General features: G+C 38.7%; 1 long non-coding RNA gene across 3 annotated transcripts in view; it reads left to right on the top strand.

The window, feature by feature from the left end:
* LOC120374937 overlaps window positions 1-16,677 on the top strand; it is a 53,668-nt gene that overhangs the window by 12,301 nt on the left and 24,690 nt on the right. The gene's annotated exons all lie outside the window — the stretch shown is intronic.

Here is a 16,677-nt window from a genome sequence, read left to right as displayed (position 1 = left end):
TAACCCGTTCCAGTGCTTCACCACCCTCCTAGTGAAAAAGTTTTTCCTAATATCCAACCTAAACCACCCCCACTGCAACTTGAGACCATTACTCCTTGTTCTGTCATCAGGTATCACTGAGAACAGTCTAGATCCATCCTCTTTGGAACCCCCTTTCAGGTAGTTGAAAGCAGCTATCAAATCCCCCCTCATTCTTCTCTTCTGCAGACTAAACAATCCCAGGTCCCTCAGCCTCTCTTCATAAGTCATGTGCCCCAGCCCCCTAATCATTTTTGTTGCCCTCCGCTGGACTCTCTCCAATTTTTCCACATCCTTCTTGTAGTGTGGGGCCCAAAACTGGACACAGTACTACAGATGAGGCCTCACCAATGCAGAATAGAGGGGAATGATCACGTCCCTCGATCTGCTGGCAATGCCCCTACTTATACAGCCCAAAATGCCGTTAGCTTTCTTGGCAACAAGGGCACACTGTTGACTCATATCCATCTTCTCCTCCACTGTAACCCCTAGGTCCTTTTCTGCAGAACTGCTTCCTAGCCATTCGGTCCCTAGTCTGTAAGAGTGAATGGGATTCTTCCGTCCTAAGACAGAACTCTTACAGAACTCTGCACTTGTCCTTGTTGAACCTCATCAGGTTTCTTTTGGCCCAATCCTCTAATTCGTCTAGGTCCCTCTGTATCCTATCCCTACCCTCCAGCGTATCTATCACTCCTCACAGTTTAGTGTCATCAGCAAACTTGTGGAGAGTGCAGTCCATGCCATCCTCCAGATCATTAATGAAGATATTGAACAAAACTGGCCCCAGGACTGACCCTTGGGGCACTCCACTTGAAACCGGCTGCCAACTAGACATGGAGCCGTTGATCACTACCTGTTGAGCCCGATGATCTAGCCAGCTTTCTATCTACCTTATAGTCCATTCATCCAGCCCATATTTCTTTAACTTGCTGGCAAGAATACTGTGGGAGACCATATGAAAAGCTTTGCTAAAGTCAAGGAATAGCATATCCACTGCTTTCCCCTCATCCACAGACCCGGTTATCTCCTCATAGAAGGCAATTAGGTTAGTCAGGCATGACTTGCCCTTGGTGAATCCATGCTGACAGTTCCTGATCACTTTCCTCTCCTCTAAGTGCTTCAGAATTGATTCCTTGAGGACCTGCTCCATGATTTTTCCAGGGACTGAGGTGAGGCTGACTGGCCTGTAGTTCCCTGGATCCTCCTTCTTCCCTTTTTTAAAGATGGGCACTACATTAGCCTTTTTCCAGTCATTCGGGACCTCCCCCGATTGCCATGAGTTTCCAAAGATAATGGCTAATGGCTCTGCAATCACATCCACCAACTCCTTTAGCACCCTCGGATGCAGCACATCCGGCCCCATGAACTTGTGCTCGTCCAGTTTTTCTAAATAGTCCCGAATGACTTCTTTCTCCACAGAGGGCTGGTCACCTTCTCCCCATACTGTTCTGCCCAGTGCAGCAGTCTGGGAGCTGACCTTGTTCGTGAGGACAAAGTTGCTGTGTTCCACCACAGAAATGAATCAAGTCACCTCTGTATCCCTCCTTTACTTACAAAGGAAGTTGCAATGCTTATCTGGTTAATGTTTGTAAAGTACTTTGAGGTCCTCTTCTAGCAGTGAATATAGTAATGCAAATGTTCATTAACATAACACTATTTCTTTATTATTAGGGCGAGCATGAGTGCCTGGGATTTATAAGACACTGAAATATATGGTGTCTTTACTAATAAATATTTAAATTTAAATAGTTCTTGCACTGTGTGCCAAGCAGGATTACTGCTCATGCTAGAATCAATATGAGTGCCAAGATTTAGATACAATTGCATATAGAATACAGGATTTGCCGTAGTGCAGAAGAGAAGAGACTGAAGATATTATACTTTGCAGCGTATCCCAAAAAGCCATTTCTAAAATCTCTTTCTTTGCCTGCACAAAGATATCTGAATCTGTAAGCTTCTCGGGCAGTGTTTGTATGTTCTTAGCTGTATTATGGGGTACCTCGCACTTTTTTATGCCTTCTTCCATGTTGTCCCTTATGCCTGGAAATTCTTCCCTTTACTGGTGCAGCCAAGTAATCAATTTCCCTTAAATCTAACTCTCTTTCAAACCCACTTTTTCTGTGAAATGTATCGTTAGTTCATCAACAAAAGAAAATACTGAAGTGTTTTCTTATTAAATTTTTGCACTGAATTAGGTGTGTCAATTTCAGAGAAAATTGTGAGCCACTTCAGAGGGACTTAACTAAGCTAGGTGAATAGGTAACATGATGGCAGATGAAGTTCAGTGTTGATATGTGCAAAATAATGCACATTGGAGGAGAAAAATTGAACTCGTCATACACTTTCCTGTATTCTAAATTATCTCTATCATTCAGGAAATGGACCTGGGTTTCATTGTGGGAAGCTCAGTGAAACAGAGGTCAAAAATATGCAGCTATGGTCAAAAAAAAGCAAAGATATCAGGCATAAGGAATGAGATAGAGAATAATATGGAAAAATTGATAATGCTATTATATAAATCAATAATACATCCTCATCCAGAATCCTATGTGTTGTTCTGGTCACCCTATCTCAAAAATGGTACAGTATTGCAGTATTAGAGAGGTTTCAGAGACAGATGGTTAGAATGATTAGGGACATGGAAAAACTCTAATATAAAGAGGCTAAAAAGATTGGGATTGTTTACATTGGAAAAGAGACTAATAAGAGGGGACACGATAAATGTATATAAAAGGTAGGCTGGGAATATCTATTCACACTAACTCATAACACAAGAATGAGTAGACATTCTATGAAATTGAAAGGTGGCAAATTCAAAAACAATTAAAGGAAACAAAATACGTAATTAAACTGTGGAACTCATTGCTGCAGAATGTGAGTAGCACTGGGTGAAATTATTTATTTATTTATTTATTTGGCAAATAGGAAATTCACCAAAAAATGCATTTATGAGGTCACCAAAACTATTAGCACGTTTGGGTTCAATTTCAGTTCAACATTTTCTCAAGGACATCTCAACATTTTTGTTTTGAAATGTTGAATCAAACTATTGACTTCAATTGACATTTCATCCAGGAACTGTTGATTGAAAACAGCATTTTGTTGACTCAATCTTCAAAAAATTTTGTTCAAATCAAACCATTTTTTTTAATATGAACCAAACTGTTTTGGGGGATTTGTTACTTCAGCCACTGAACTGAAAAAATCAATTATTTACTCGCACCTACTTGTGAAACCAAGAACTTAACAAGATTGACCATTCAAAGAGGGATTGGACATATATATGATAACAAGAACATCTAGAGTTTTAATTGTTAATGTTAAAAAGAGTATTTGAGGGGATATAAAATCTCAGTGTTTAAGTCAATCTCTAATTAGTAGGCATTAGACTGAAACCTTCATGGGGGAGATTTTTTTAGATGTCCTACTGGTTCTTGCACCTTCCTCTGAATCAGCTGGTACTGGCCACTGCAACAGACAGGATAGTGGACAAGATGAATCTTTGGTCTGATCCAACAGCGCAATCCCTATGTTCTCATTAGAGATCTTCTAATCTTGTCTTCATTCTGTGCATTATGGCCAATGTTACCAAAAGCCTCTAAGCATAAATCCAGGGGATGACCAAATTGACTTTAAACCATCATGGGTAGTCACCAGCATAAATTAGAGCAGATTCAGGTTTATCTAATCTATCCCAGTTACCAACAACTCCATGCAGCTATTCTGGCAGCCCTGCATCACTGGACATGAGAGCCCCTGTTATACCATCTATCTCCTGGCCATTTGCCTGACACAGGAGAATCCACCTACACTTTAGTCCTGTTTTATTCTGGAAGAGCAACGCAAGGCAACTGGAACACAGTGGGGAATTAGGCCCTATATGTCTATATTGTATTGTTTATTTTGCAATGAGTATGAGCCATATCTTCTTGTTCTCTGCACATTCTTACATATACAATTAACTAAAAATAATAGTCATATCCTGGAAAAGAGAAATAAGAAAGAACTGTTAGCCTCTGTGCCATATACAGTAGTTTAACACCTAGCCGTGGAACTGATTTTATGGGCAACTGTAGAGGAGGAGATCCTGGCATACTGGTCTGCATGAGTCTCTGGACAAACCAGATAAACATCTTTGATGCGCTTGGAGTTGTAAGGTATCTACCTAAAGGGAATAACGTAGACAAATACTAATTTTTCCAGATGTTAGCAATATTTTTGGCACAGAAATTCACTGCAATATTGGAGATCTATATCGGGGTAACAATAATTAAATATGTTTGAAAAACAACTGTCTCACAATCAGGAAACAAAATGAGATTATAGACGTAATTGCAACTGACTGGGAGCATATGTCAGTTTGGTGCATTTCAGAGGATCGTATTGGAATCGGCGTTATTCAATATACTCATTAGTGACCTTGCGGATAAAATTAACTAGACACTTTACAATTTTCAGATGACAAAACTCAGAGGCTCAGAATAAATACAGAAAATGGTAAATTAAAAATACAGAGGGGTCTGAATAGTTTGACACATTAGGTGGATTGAAGAGTGATTAAGTTTATGTAAAGAAATGCCAGGTAATGTAGCATAAGAGGAATAATTTACAGCTTCATTCCTGTTGTAAGCCACTGGGATATCTGGTGGTTTTCTGCACCATCAAGGTTTTTATTTCTTTTTATTTATTTTTTTTAAAAATGGGATAAAATTTTTGGTTTTCCTCTTGATTTCACAGGAGCCAGTGTTTGTCCTTGTAGTCTCCCCAGATAATGCAGATGGACCAAGAGCAGGTGATGCTGCAATCTTATCACAAGGTCTAAATACCATAGATTCCTTTGTTATGTGCAAACTCCAAAGAGTGATCCTTCAAAGAAGACAGGCCAGCGGCATCGCACTCTCATCTGCTCTTTGGGCTGCACCTTGGCTCCTCCAGACCTCAGAGCAGAATATCTTTTATTAGTAGTGAAACACAAAAGGGGAGAATATCAGGGGTACACAATGGGCTGCACGATGGCTCCTGCAGCCCTCAAAGCAGAATATATTTTATTTGTAGTGAAACAATAAAGGGGAGAACATCAAGGGTCCACAGAGGAAACCACAGGCAGCTAGATCACCACCACCATTCCAGAAGAAGGAATGGAGGCAAAGATACTAATCTGTGCATCTGCCCAAGGGGATAAGGAGTGGAATTATCAAAGGTCAAACTAAGTAATAGTGTTACGCAGAATATGGTTTGAAAAACTGAGTGTCTTCTAATAACTATAAGGACAAGAGAGTCTAAAATGTCTAACTTTATATAATATCCATGAAATGATGTTGTATAATGTAATGGCATGTTATGCTATCATTAATACATTATAACTATGTAATTTGGAAGGCTAATTTTTTTTTTGTAAAACTACTTAACTACATAACATTGAAAATAATGGTTGTTGTAACTATTTCCATTTTTTGTCTTTAGCAGTTCAAAATTAAATAATCCATAGCAGTTATTTTATGGTGATGTGTAATTTTATGAAGTGGTCCTATAATATGTACAGTAATTATTGACATAAAATTCCTAAATATAGAAATCATCATATATAAAGTCTGCTATAACACATTCACTTTACCAGTAACCAAGGTAAGTCAGTCAGAAACTAATTGACATAATATCCAGAGTTGACCAAGAGATTAAAATATGATGACAGAAAACTGCCAGTTACAGCAAAGATAAAATAATCATGTTAAGGGAGCATTGAATCTGAAGCTTCTTCATTCTGACTCCTTTTGTCTTCCTATTATCTATCTGCTTAAAATCTTAGAAGACAGAGATGGAAAAGAGTAAAACCTACTAGGTCATTCAACTGGCCTTCTTAGTCAAGTGATAAATGTCCCCCACTATTAGGTTCTCATCACTTTTTTGGTGACTATTCAACTGTCTAATACAGCTCACAGTCAGGAACTCTATTTTTCCTGATATTTAGGCTACATTTTTTTTCTTTAATTTTTCTCACACTTTCATGTTTACACCCTTTAAATATGTAGACTATCATACTTGACAAACCCTCTCCTTATGGTTTAGGAAAGTTACATGTATATTTGTTTTCCTGCCTCAACCATTTTTGTTGGCCTTCTTGGAACTCCCTGTAAAGTGTTGCTCTCAAGAAGAGAGGTCCATAGGTGCTGGAACTAGTGGCATGGGGGGTGCAGTTGCACCCCCTGGCTTGAAATGGTTTCCATCATATACAGGGTTTACAGTTTGGTTCAATGGCTCTCAACACCCCACAAATTGTTCCAGCGCCCTTGGAGAGTTCTTCTCCTCTGAGTCATAAATTCATAAATGTTTCAGCCATTTTGAAGAAGCCAAACTCTCTAGCTGATGAAGCAAAGTTGTTGGAATTAATAGTTATTTCTTCACAGGAATATCTGAGTGGGAGCATCCAGTTATTATAACACTGACTGCTATGAGAGATCACCCACAAATTAGAGCTAGTCAGAAAACAGCATTTTCTGCAGGCAGGCAATATATTTTGAAATTTGTTTTCATTCCAAATCTGAACAAAAAACTAAAATGTCCTTGGACCAAAAATTCTGATTTGGAACCATTGAAACATTTCATTTTGATAGTCATTTTGAGTAATTTTGTTGCAACTTTATTCATGTAGTACAAATGTCAATAAAACAAATCAAACAGTCAAAAGGAAGTGTTTTACCTTATCAAAACATTGACTTCTTCCTTTTTGAAAATGTTCTCCAAATCAACATTAAATTCCCATTAAATGTTTAGATTTTGATGAAACTGTATTTTCTCATGGAAAACTGTTTAGTCTGAAATTTTTTGACCAGCTGTAGATTCAGGCGAGGTAGCGTTAGAACTGCAGCAGCTTCCAGTGGGTTCTTGCACTGTATGTGATCTGTTGATCAAACTGAGGAAGATGATAGATGAATGGTTCAACAGCTTCTTTACCTCGGTTACACGTGTGGCCTCAGACAATGAGTCCAATGTATTGAGGGGTGTACATAGTTATTACAGGAAAAGGGAGAGAGGGGTTGTGTGACTTACCTGGTGGCCTTTGCATATCTATCTCATGGTGGGAGCTATTAATGTTGAATAGCTAAAATTTGTACAGTGCTTTGAAAGTGTAATGAGTTAGATTACTTGTGGTATTGGTCACCCTGGCAGCTTGAAGGAGCAGAGAACAACATAGAAACAGAGGAGAACAAACATTTCTCTCCTGTATGCAGGCTCTATTTTCCAGGGGCCCCAGGGTATGTGGCCTTCGCCAGACACTAATGCCACCCTACATTGCTCTGGAACTGCCAGGATGGATACCAAGTCAGTGAATTAACAGAAAGTAGAAGCTCTGATCTGGTTGCCCTCTGCTCCAGTTTCAGAGTAGAGAAAGTGAAGAGAGCGTACATCAGAACTTCCACTCTTCCCTCTGCAACCATACTCCCTTCACAAGCCTGGGGAGAGGTAAAGTTATTCCCAACAGGGCCTGCCAGGAGGAGAAGGGAGTAAAGTGATTTGAACCATTCCATTGTGCAACCTATTTTATTTCCACTGGCTTTTTCCTCTACTCTGCCAGTGTAAGTAGAAGGATTCTGCAATCATGAGACCAGATCTTGGTCCCAGCTACATCCTTTTTGCACTACTGTAATGGTACAAAGAGGACGGAGAACTGCCCTCACAGGCAAGTAGATGGGAGGATCCCTGGATAGCATAAAGCAGACATAACCAGATCAGTGCCACAATTTCCCTGCTCCCACAATGTAAAGGACTTTTCTTGGTGTGATGGGAGCATAAGAGGGTGGCATGAGCCATGCTTCAGCCATCCTTAGCCAGCAAATTGGCTCCTGGAGGACCACTCTAGCCAGCATATTTTAGAGCAGTCTTAGATTGTTCTACCAGGGACCAGTGGGGGCCCCATCAGGGGGATGATCTGGAGAACAGAATCGTGTTTTAGAAACAGCTCCCTCTACCCCCGCCCCCTCACACACATACACTAGGTCTTGTATAAAGTGCAGCACAGCCACTCTGACACCTGGCACAAGATGTTTATTAGGGTATTCCAGCTTTTAACCACATGCACAAATCTGACTAATTTCTTTCATTGCACCCTGGTCAGTCCCTCCAAAATTTTCTAAATTGCTGAAATGCCTAAAAAATTATAATTAAAAAAAACCCCAGTGACCTAGACAATTTAAAGATAAGCAAAACTAAATATGTTTTTAATCCAAAATTTGGACTGGTAAGTATTTCAGAGCCTCCTAAGAAGTGATTTTAATATGGAAATCCAGGATGTTAATTAAAAAAAAGTTTAAACACCATTAACATTTTAACTGAAACAAAAGCCATGGAACATAAAATTAAGGCTGCCACTCAGAAAAAATAATGTCTGATTGGAATGGGTTAGAATGTGCTAATAATACTCAGTGGTATTTTAATTCCAGCTTGTTGTGGGTATTAACCCTTGAAATTAAAGTGTTTTTTCCCCTCCACTCAATGTGCACACAAGTCCTATTAATGTCAATGGGAATTAGACATATGTATCAAGAACAGAATAGATCTCTAAGATATTTTCTCAACATACTTAGAAAGACTTTATGTAGGATCTATGCTATAATCATTACCTGTGTTATCATGCTATGTTGCAGCTAGGAAGTGATCATTATGTCCAAATGTAGGTCATTGGCGGCAAACAGTGGAAAACATGTTAACTGAAATTAACAGCTCATGCAGACTTGTGTGAACTAAATAGGTTTTCTGCTGAGAAGGCAGGAAATAATTCAAATAATTATTACTGAATCCAGTTGCTATGTTTCTATTTTTCTTTCTGTGTAAAAGTGACTGGCTACTGCTAAGTGGCAACATTACATTGCTTCTACAGTTGTGTGTGTTTGGCTAATAAAATGTTAACTGGCAGAGTAACCTCAAGAAAAACCCAAAGGGACCAAAGTATCATCAAGACATGTTCTGTGAACAGCTTGGAGTTGAAAGGTATCCTGTGGTAACTATTCCATTTATAGGGAATTTCTGCAAACAGAGTTAAGTAAATGTTTTATACCAGTATCCTGCTGGCTTTTGTCTATGGATAAAGATATGGAGTGAGATGCCCTTTGAAATATGGGCTTTAATTTATGCAATTTGCACTGTTTTTAGTGTCAAACAGATGTTCTTCTCTACTGTGAAGTCCTCTTGTTTAAATAAAGGAGATTTGAGATTTTAAAATTTATTCTTTTTTAGTTTTTATATCTTGTACATATCAACACTGGGATGCATAATTGTGCTTACAGAGGAACTAATTCTAAATTCTGCATTGCTATAATCTGACATAATGGCACCAATTTCCTTGGGGGTGGGGGCACTTCCTTGAAACTTGCTTTCTTTCTTTCCCAGAGTGATAGTTGCCATTGAGAATAAGGTCAATGCAAAGACAAAATAAAAATGTGAAAAAAATCAATAAATATCTAAATTATTTAAAGAAAAGATACAACAGAGTGTCTTACTGTCATGCACCATACTCTGTATCTGAAAGCAGACAGGTGGATTGTCTATAGCCAGCATTGGTTTGGACACACTATCCAGCATGCTCATTAGTAGCTCAGAGCCTGGGCTCCCTGTTAGTAGAAAGGCAGGGATCACAGCAGGGAAGTTATATCTCAGGCTTTTCACATTCCTGTTCTATCTTAGCAAAGCTTTGCAAAGCCTTTTCTGGCAGCTCATTAGTAGGTGCACTGATGCATAAGAGACAGTCATTAGAAGTGTTTTTCAACATTGGCTTTTGATCAGGTGACTAGTAGCTTCATAGAGACATTTACTTACATTGTTTTCTGTAAGAGATTCTGTTGCTATATTGAGAATGACATACATATAAAATGTTGAAAACTGGCTTGACCTTTCTATGACAAAAGGGGGAAAAAAAGCTCTAGTAGTTCTCTGAATCTTGTCTTTATATTGTCAGCTGTGACGTAGTAGAAGCAGAGAGTACTTCTTCAGAAACTGCTCTCTTTTAGCTTGAATAATCTATGCCAAGTTCAACTATATTATTTGATTTAAGGTTATGACAAGAGGGACACTAGTACATGAGAATACAGCGGGCATGCCTTTAGCTTTAACGATAAGCATTAGCTCCTTTCTTTCCCCATAAAGGCTGGCATTTTTAGCATTCCATGTAAGGGCTAAATCTATAGGGCAGAGTGAGACACATAATAAAACGGTATTGGATCAGATGGGGAGGGCTAATTAACGTCTCTAAGAAGCGTTTCAATCAGAAGAACACTCTCCTGCTCAATAGGAATGATTACCAAACTTAACATAAACTATGAAACCATACATGAAATAATACAAAAATCCATATCTCAATGGAGTTCTTTTCAATAGAGTTATGCAATATGAATGAATTTGTACACCTTTAAACATAAGCTGCAGGTGCATTATTTAAAAGCTAACCATCAATAAGTAAACTTTGCTTAATACTGGCACTATTTTCAGATACTGCTTCACATTCAAGTGTAGCAACACTTCCCCATTACAAAAGCCCTATGTTTGTACTATGATTATGCCAACCAGAAGGAAATCATGTTAAGCACATACTATGACATGCAACTGAAACAAGAGGAGGTAAAGCATCTTTTGTAAAAGTTTCTGAAACAAAATGCATCAGCTTAATCAGGCCTGCTCCTGGCTATGTAAGAGCATGACATGCCAATTACATAAAGTTCCAACTCAGCTAAGACTCCTGCTGACTAATTCAGTGTTGATTGTTTTCCGCTACATGGCTTTGAGTGCTTGTTAAGACTTAAAAAAAAAGAGAGAGAGAGAGGCACAACAATTGCAGGAATTCTTTGCTTCCATCAAACTGTCTTATGATTGCCAGCAATTAGTTAAGCTCCTTGGCAGTAAAATGACAATATGGGACTTGACCAAACACAATGTGGGGAACACATAGGCATCTGCCCCAGCTGAAAGACATTACAATGTTTGTTAACCTTCAGGGTCATTCCTGATTCACTTCTGCAGACAGAAAACAAGATTTATATAACACAGATCAATACAGCCCTAAGACTTTCACCATTGAGGATGCTAGATTGAGGCACTTCTCTTTATCAGTTTACCATGACACTAATGTATTTTGCCTGTTTTGCCTGGGCAGTGATGAATCTCTTGGCAAGAGAAAACAAATAAGTTCTGTTGTTGAGAGACATGTTGTCTATGATTTGTCTCAGCAGACATGCCAACTTGCTGGCCAATTCATTTCCTATTTAATTTAAGTGGCATATCTGTCTTCCCCTTTCTGGTATGTCTTTTGCTTGCTGCTCAACCATACTGGCACTGTAAGAGGACTCTACAGTAGATCTTTTCAGGTAGATTGACACTGCAAAAGACTAAAATGAAACTGAGCTTTAGTGTCTAATTTTTAATAGCATCTTATTGATAAATAGTGTCATTGTCTGTAAATCAGGGTTGATGCAGTAAATGTAATGTCATTATCTATTTTAGTTTGATCTTAATTATTTGTTTTGAATATTCATAATCCTTGCTGGTTAGAGATGTGTCCTAATGCTCATGCTGACGTGTTTTAAGAAACAGAAAATATTAATGATTATTTTTGTTTGAAAAAGCAAGATTTAGAAAAATTAATTTAGTTTGAAAATAAAATATCCATTAAGGGCCTGATTTAGCTATCCTGGGGCAGGGAAATCTCCCATGAGAAGCACTGAGTGCCTGAGGACAGCAAGATCAGGCCTGTAAGTCATTAGAACAAATGTGATTTATACCATAAACCCTTCTATTGCTTCAGAATAAAAAATTAAGTACTAACACTGTTTCCATGTCTGTTTCGAGGCTGCCATTGCTTTATTAAAGTAATTAGTTATAAATAGCACTCAGCTTGTGGAAGTAAGATGAAATATAAATTGAATATAAAAATAATGTATGTTCTTCAACATGTGCAGAAGAAAATGAGTGTTAGAGTCCCTAGACCTGAAATTTCAGGAACTGGTGTCAGAGTACTCTCTCTCGAAGCCCCTCAACCCTGGCATTTCCTTACCCCACTGATCTGACTCAGCCCAGTTTGTTAACCTTTAGGGCCAGGTACAGAGCCCATTTGTTCATTCAGGGCCTGATTCTGCCACTCTTACTTAAGCTGAGTGTTACCATACTCCCAAACCAATTCCATCAACTCCAATGGGACCATATGGTTCCATTCAGTGTGAGTAAGGGTGGCAGAATCAGGGCCTTGGGCTTTTTCCAGAGATGGATTAAATGTGATGGGTTTGGGGTTTTTTAGAAGATTATTCTCCTTAATCCTATGTCATTGTTACGGTGGGGATAATAGTTATACTGGAGTGTGTTCTATTGGCAACATGTTAAAATTTGTTTTATTAGTGTGGTTATGGCCGCGGGCTTAGACAATGGCCACATGTTGTTGTAAATTGAATTATAAATGAACAAAACACCCATAATTGTAAAGTAGAGGGGGAGAAGGCTACATATCAGGGATTCAGTCTTGCAAACACTTACTACTGGATATAATATATGGTATTAAGCATAGTCCCTTTAATGTCACTGGGACTATTTACAATAGTAAGCACTGCACATACTAGTTAGTGTTTAAAGTGCTGGTGCTAAGTTAGGAAAGAGCTCGAATAGTCAGAAAGCAGGAAAATGTAAAACCATGACACACTACTGTTCTTTAGCTATGGCAGAACTTAAGCGATGGAATAGTTAACACAGGCCCACACTTCACAAATGTGCCAGTTAAATCTCTGTGGCAGAACACATTAATTATAGCAGTCAGTTTACCTTTATCCTTCACAACATTTCTGATTAAAATTTCACACATTACAATGATGTGTGTCTTTTCTACAAGCTATGAAATGTACTTAGCATCAATAAGTTCTTATTTTGTTACTGAGATACTTACAGTAGATGAAGAATTGACTTCTGAGCTCTGACAGTGAAATCAAAGACTTCGCATTTTTTTGATATACTTGGGCTACATATATGCAGTGAGGGGTCTGAGTAAAACAGTCATTAGCAGCATTGTAGGAAAAAATAAAAATAAGCAATAACTTCCCTGTCAATACGGGGTATGTGATTTCAAATTTTATATTTGCTAAGCTTAATTAAGCCATAGATTATGTTTTGAAAGGTATGTTCAATTAAATTAATCCCTCAAGAGGAATTATATACAACAAAGATAATCACAACATTTATCTGTTTAAAAAAATGTATATACTTAGGTTAAAAATGTTCTGGACTTCTATTTCACAGAGGTAAGAAAATTGATAGAAAAATAATTGAAACCAATAATTGTGAATACTTATGAAATTTAATACATGTACCCAAACACTTCCAATTAGAGTCACTATTAAACATTTAAAAGCTTAATTTTTAGTGGTTGATACTTATTTATCAGTTTTTTATTTAAAAAATTCATTGTGTCCTGTTTATTTACGTCCTCATTTTTAATAAATTAATATGTGTTATATATGTACAATAAAGTGCTGTAAGGAAGTAATGAAATGTTGCCAAAAAAAAAAAACCTGGGGAAAATCCTGCTGTCGCCTCTGTAGGGTCAGTGCAAGTGGAATCCATTCAATCTCCCTGTGCGAGGGAACGACAGGATCTAGGAGCTGTGTGAAGAACTCATCTTTACTGGTGCTTCTTGTATAGCAATGCCCAGGGTTCATTCATGGTGTAGAGGTGTGGGAAGGATCATGGGAGTGATGGCACAAGAGGACTTGTCACAAAGCAGAGTCTCTGACCCAACCCTGAGGAGGAAGACACTAGGGCTCCAGAGGCTACTCCATTCTAATGACTGAAATAGCGGCTGAAGAGTATCTACTCTACTCTACTGCTTCTCCATGGCCTCATGGGGAGGATTCCTCACGTGGATTTTAATAGTACCCCATTGAGATCTGGGGTAATGAGGTTTGGATTTACCCCTCACTGCAAAATGATAAGAGTGCCAGCATAACTCCATGCACTCAGCTCCTAAAGTCCAAATTCAGCTGGGGCCAGGTTGCACACACATGCATACAGAGGAGCTGCAATGTATATAAGTTAGGAACCTGACAGGTATCTGTTGTCGCTCCAGAAGCGAAGGAATCAGGGATAAGACATAGTCAGAGCAGCTGGAGAATGGCCTGATTTAGCATTGCTCCCAAGCAGTCTTCTCTAGTGGGATCCTGTGGGGGAACTGGAGTGTTTCTTCAGCTGGGGAATAAAAAAGGGTCACTTTATCTTTTTCTGACAATAGAAGTGTTGATGTGTTCTACTCTGCTGTTTTCTGCACAATAGTGGTTGCATCCTAGCTCAGGTGTGCTGTTTTTAGAAAGCACTTATTGATCCCAGGATAAACAGGGTTTTGTAACTGCAAGATTTATTGGTTCATAATAAGGGAAGGAGGCCAATGGCTGAACGTCCTTCCTAAAGGATTCTTATATAAAATGGTTTAGATAGAGTTCTTCATTCAGACCTTCTGGGGATAATGTGTCCACAGTGAACACCCAAAAGGTCTCTTTCTGCTCAATTCACTGTCTATATTATCGTCTGTTCATGAAGGATTAATTTTCTAAATGCCTATGAATTTCAAAGTGGAAATTTCTTACTGCAAATTAATAAAAAGTTTAGCTGTAGGGTAATCGCTGTCCCCTCATATAATCAAGTTCAACATGCTAAATGCGTTTCTTTAAGGTTCTAATAGTTTTACCCAGGTGTGTTAAGCTGCATAGGAATGTCATAATATAAGTAACATTATTAGTGAAACTATTAATAAAGCCCTGCAATATCATTTTACCAGAAAATAGAGAATCACTGTGTGTCTTCTTTGGGGGCACTCAGTACAGTAAAGGACTTCCTGACAGACACAGGAAAACTCAGCAATAGCATCACTAGTTTTCAAGATGCACTGCCTCACACCCAGTGTGCATGAGTATTGTCCAGCGGTGAGATCATAATTTCAGACATTGGTTACAAAAAGACCAATATTTTTCCTTGATAGCACAGGTTTTTTTCAAGAAGTGCCTCTGCATATTCTCACTGATATAAATGGCTCTATAACCTTAAAATGCCCCTAAAATATTGCACAAATGTATAGAGAGGTCAATAACAAATTACTAGGGGATTATAAAATTCCATTTCCTAATCAAGGGCTCCATTTCCAAGATACTCTTATGCTAACACATACTGCACTATTCACCAAACAAAAAAATCCAACATATGCTAGTTGCTTCACAATACAGTTAAACATTCAAACCATCAGGGTCTACATATACTTAATCAATACAATGTGTGACATCAAACAGATCAGATATTAATAAAAATATCCCTCAGCTCCATGATCACATTAACCTATGAGATAACATTTGGAACGGTGATATAACAGAATGTGCTTTGGGACTACATGCCTTTCCATCCACAAGAAAAACCCTTCAAGAGGGTAGGTCTACACTGCGGTTAGACACCTGCAGCTGACCCATGCCAGCTGATTTGGGTTTGCAAGGCCGGCGCTAAAGGGCTGTTTAATTGCGGCATAGACGTCCAGGCTCTGGCTGCAGACTGAGCTCTGGGACCCTCCCAACTGGCAGGATCCTAGAGCCTAGGCACCAGCCCAAGCCTGAACATCTACGTTGCAGTTAAACAGACCTTTAACCTGAGCCCTGCAAGCCCGAGTCAGGTGGCACAGGCCAGCCATGGGTTCTTAATTCCAGTGTAGACATGGGGTCAATTTATCTAGCTTTAGGGAGATCTTGTGCCTGAGTGGCACACAGTAACTAGAGCAGACCTGAGAATCAAGCCTAGTACCCTTATGTTTCTAATACTATTTTTGTTTATTTTTTTTCCTTTTGTGGGAAGCAAAGATGCTCATGAAATAGAGGTGTGAAAATTTAGATAGCAGCTAATTAGCTTTAGTAAGACTGTTACATGAGCATAATGGATTTTCAGCTTTCTCTCTCTTTTATCCTCTGACTTTAGGCAATTATATAACAGCAGTTCTGGAACAAGTTATTGTTCATAATTTCACAAAATAGGCTGCTTGCACACTTAAGACCACATTAATTAATTGAATTTATATGAAATTGTTTATTCAATTTATATCAGATTGAGCTGTCTTTTGGCCAATATTGAACAGACTTATTTTGTGGCTTATTGCTTTTATTGTTTTATTACAAACAAATTATATGTTGCTGTGCATTTTTACAGCATCTTCCGTACAGAAAAATACATTCCTTTCCCCAAAGCGAAGGAGTGATGTTTACTTCACTCAAAAACCCAGACTGACTGGGCTTTACCTGGGTAAAGCTGGATAGGGGTCATGAAGATGAAATTCTTTATCCACGGGCAGGATCAAGATGCAGGGCTGCAGAACAGCCTCTGACACGTTCTCCCGTCCCCAAATTGCTATGAGTGCAGCCCAGGGGCTAAACTAGCACCTAGAGTGCTGGTCTGGTGTATTTGGATCCATCATGCTTATAATAGTGGGTCCTGTTTTTCTTTCCCCGTGGCCTGCTCCTGCTACTCCCTTCCATGCCAGCATATGTGAAGCTAGTGTGGAGACAGTATACACTTTGCTTACACCGGTGTGACTAAATGTTATAGGTAAATATTGCTCTAACATGTTGCAGCTATGTGCAGAAGGGGTGTGGCTCATTGCCTGATGCATGT

The sequence above is a fragment of the Mauremys reevesii genome, linkage group 11 (assembly GCF_016161935.1).
Source record: "Mauremys reevesii isolate NIE-2019 linkage group 11, ASM1616193v1, whole genome shotgun sequence".
Lineage (NCBI taxonomy): Eukaryota > Metazoa > Chordata > Testudines > Geoemydidae > Mauremys > Mauremys reevesii.
This window is presented reverse-complemented; position numbering and strand designations above follow the sequence as displayed.